A 4,571-nucleotide genomic window follows, 5' to 3' on the forward strand; every position below is an offset into this window, starting at 1 on the left:
TTGTTTCTAAAAACCCATTTGGTTCCTATTGCATATTTGTCAAATGGCTTATCAACAAGATCCCACACATGTAGGTCTCTGAACTGTGCCAATTCTTCCTGCATTGCTTCCACCCAACTATTGTCTTTTAGTACTTGAGCATGTTCTTAGGCCCTATTTGGGATAGAAACATGAGTAAAGACAGATGTTTGCAATTTCTAAGTGACTTCTTGTGACTCTTTCATGCAAATCTCCAATGATGTTTTCATAGGGATGATTCTTTTCCACATAAGGAGTTTGAACAATCATATCTGTAGACACAGTTGTGTCAAGATTTGACTCATTGAGTTCTGGTTCTTCAATGATCAAATCAATCTCTGCATCATGAAATTCTGGTGGTTCATCATTATTTTGTCTTGAAGTAGATGCACCATTGTTTTCTAAGTTCAATCTTTGAAACAGATCTTGAAATCTTGCAGTAGATGCAGCTTCTTCTTCACTTGCTTGGTTGCTTGAGTCTCCCTCATTCTGAACTTGACCATTCTGTACATCTTGATTATCTTGATTTATCTCAGTATGATCATATTCAGGACTGTGATTGTTTTCTTGATTTTCTTCTTGAACTTGTTCAACAATATCACTTGAAGAATTCTTCACAAAAGTATATTCCTTTTCTTTTCTAGCAACCTTTTTCCACAATTCTTCTAAGTCCAGTGGTTTCTTCTTTTTCTCTTCAATTACACTGGTCTTGTAGAATGAGTCATCAAATTCTTCAGGATAAATCTTAAAAGACCTTATTAACTTTTCATGATCAAACAGCCATGCTGCACCATCAACTGTATTGAATTGATTCTCATTAAAGATGATGTCAGATGATTCTATAACACTCAAATGGTCTTTCACATATACTCTATATGCTTTTGAGTGTGTAGAATATCCAACAAAGAAACAATCTAGAGATTTTGTTTGAAACTTGTTCAAATAATCCTTAGTGTTCAGAAGAAAACATTTGCATCCAAAGGGCTTGAAAAACTTGATATAAGGCTTTCTGTTATGGAATATTTCATATGGAGTCTTGTTATGCCTTTTGTTTACAAGCACCCGATTCTGAACATAGCAAGCAGTGTTTATGGCTTCAACCCAAAAAGTAACATGCAAGTTAGCATCTGCTAACATGGTTCTTGCAGCTTCAATTAAAGTTCTATTTCTTCTTTCTGCAACACCATTTTGTTCAGGAGTTCTAGGAGCTGAAAATTGTTGAAGTATTCCCTTTTCTGCACAAAATTCTTGCATAACTCCATTCTTGAACTCAGTACCATTGTCACTTCTCATCATTTTAACCTTTTTATTCAATTTGTTCTCTATCATTGTTACACAACCCTTAATCAACTCTGCAGTCTCATATTTGGTACTTAGGAAATAAACCCAAGTATATCTTGAATAGTCATCAATGATCACAAGACAATATCTTTTCTTTCCTATACTTGGCACACTCACAGGACCAAAGAGATCCATGTGAAGTAATTCAAGTATTTGATCAATTGAGTTGATGAGCTTAGGCTTATGAGTAGATTTGTGTTGTTTTCCCTTTTGGCATGAATTACAATGATCTTCCAATTTGAACTCTCTTGTAGGTAAGCCTATGACATGCTCACCTTTGACAAGTCTATTCATGTTCTTTAAATTCACATGACACAGTTTCCTATGCCACAATTTGGATTCATTTTCAGTGGCTTTGGAAACAAAACATGCACCTCCTCCTGAAACAGCTTCTTCCATATTCAATTCATAAAAGTTGCCATTTCTTGGTGCCATCGTCATAATCATTTCAAGTGAATTACAAACTCAGGTTTTAGGATGAAACAGTGGGAATCATCAAACTGACTTTGTAACCCTTATCACACATTTGTGATATACTCAATAGATTATACTGAAGACCTTCAACATGAAACACATTAAACTTTTCCATTTGTTAAAATTCCTTTCCCCACAATCTTTCCACCATTTTCATCACTCCCAAACGCTACAGGTCCTTCATACTTTTCTTCATAATTGACAAGTGATCTTTTGTCACAAGTCATGTGCCTAGAACAACCACTATCCATATACCATATGTCATTAAGAGGAGTGGACTATTCCTGCACAAAAGAAAGAGTTTGATTAGTTGAGTGATGAAGTGCAGACTTCTACAGCTTGCAACTCATCATTTTCAGTTTCTGTGACAGCTTGGGAAGTGAGTGTTGTTGGTTCAGGATCTTCATGAGTGACTTCTAAGTTGTCTGAATTATCGGTTTCATAACCACAATCTCTTGGGGTTTAAACAAGTGAGGTTGAGTTCTGGTACTCAGTTGAGTCAGTGGCATACTCCTTAAACACATAGTCCTTCTTTTCTAAGTAGTCTCTCACATCAGCAACTGTCTCAACCTTAATCTCAGTCTTAGGTTTCCAAAGAAAACTTTGTGGTTCATATCCATGTTTCAATAAGAACTTCTCATCACCTGTTAGTTCTGTTGACTTCTTTCTTGAAAAGACACCTTTGTTTCTTATCTTTTCATTTCTAGGTGATCCGTGAGATTCATCAGATTTAACTGATTGAGTATCTTGTTTGATTCTCAAAGGCTGAGAGTTCTTTTTGGTCACATTTTCATGCTTCTTAGGAGATATACTTCTACTTGCTGATTTAGTCCCTTGCTTCTTTGTTTTGACATCAGCTTTCTTTTCAATCCTTGTCTCCTTAGCAGATTTGTTTTCTTCTCTTTTCATGGTTTCATTTCCATACACCTTTCCTTTTCCCATATATACATTATACTTCTGTTTGAACAGGACAAAGTCTTGGCCATACTTTGTTCCATTTGGGACATGAAATGGTTGAAATTTCAATCTTTCATTGCATGAGTCTGTGTGGTGACCATATTCATCACACTTCTTGCACCATACCTTGCCTTTGAATATTTCATGTTCTTTTGGATTCTTGAATCTTTCACTTGGCTTAGGTTACTTGACTCCTAGAGTCTTCTGATTCTTTAAACTGTCAAAGTTAATTAAGAATGGCACAAACTCCTCAATCTTGATGTCTTGTCTTTCAAGTTTGCTTTTGACAAAGACAACTTTCTCCATACTCATAGGTTCTTCATCAATACTTTCTTTAACCCTTGACTGTCTCTTCTCATACTCTTCCATAGTTTCCACTTCTCCAACATCCAACACCTCATGACTAGAAAAGATTGGATAAACTGAGATAAAATTTTCTTGTATCAATTTCTTCAGTCACCATCATCTTTTTGTTTTGTTTTATCCTTTCTAATATAGCCTTGCTTGGTGGCCTGACTGCATTGTAGCTTATCTTCTTCTTTTCACAAATGTCAAAAGATACATGTTCTTTTTTCATCAAATCATTTTGTCTTATTATTTTTTATGTTACAGGTGTATACTTTGGAAGTTTATCAACAGATTCGGGTTTCATGTATTTTCTTCCTCTTTCAGCAGCTTCGATTTCCTCATCAGTGATTTGATCACTTAAATCACTTAAATCATTTTGATTCAATCTGTAACACCCAGACTAAAGCGGAATACGCCCGAGTGTGACGTACAGATTGCCCAAAACACATATGACACTATTAAGTGACAATATTATCATTAATTAATTTATACATCAAGTACACAAATTTGTAACAAAAAATACAAGGAAAATACAAGAACAATTAACAACTTGTCCATTTATTAATGTAACTTAAATTATAGTGTCTTCTACGTTTCATCCTCTAATAACTGTACCTATAGCATATATATAAAATAAAGGTCAACTATATGAATAGTTGGTGAGTTCACACAAGTTTTGATATACATACATAAAAATCATACAATTCCATAAACAAGTGTAAATGAGCAAGTAAGGTCCTTTCCAACTGGGATTGTGCACCAGTGTAGTCAGATAAGCGCAAGTAAGGTCGTTTCCAGTTGGGATTGTGCACCAACGTACTCGGATAATGAGGCCCTTTTCCACTCATAACAACAAATGTATTGAGCGCAAAGGGGGGCGCATGATCATACTATCTTGAAGTAATCCATGAGCAAGTAATTTGTAGCAAGTAACAAGTAAACACACAAGTCCATGTAGCGAGTTGTAGTTTGTAAATAATGAATAAACGAAATTGAATTGTTAATAGGATATATATGCTACCCCCAAAATAGTTAAAAATGGTAAAAAATGGGTGTGAGAAACTCACCTTGAAGTTGAAGACAAACTTGAAATAGAAAGTGTGTAAATGAAACCAAAGCAATTGAACGTCACGAACTAGAATTAAAAGTACAAAATTAATCATTACTAACATCTTAAAAGTAAATAGATCGGGTTGTCGGGAATTAGAAGTGTTGAATGTATATTTTATTATGGAGTTGGACAATATGATTTTTATACGTTAACGAATTTAAAGTCTAACGAACGATAAATAAATATACAAATGTTTTACGAGTTTAAACGAGCCTTGATGAGTTTGATAGATTGGTTTTTAGGTGACAAATGATAAATATGCTTTAAAACTAATTTTATTTGACTTATATCATTTTTTGTTTAATAGACAATGTTAAAAAGA

The sequence above is a fragment of the Bidens hawaiensis genome, unplaced genomic scaffold, assembly GCF_021521415.1.
Source record: "Bidens hawaiensis isolate Kalapana, Puna unplaced genomic scaffold, B.hawaiensis_p1.1 tig00046196_1, whole genome shotgun sequence".
Taxonomy (NCBI): domain Eukaryota; kingdom Viridiplantae; phylum Streptophyta; class Magnoliopsida; order Asterales; family Asteraceae; genus Bidens; species Bidens hawaiensis.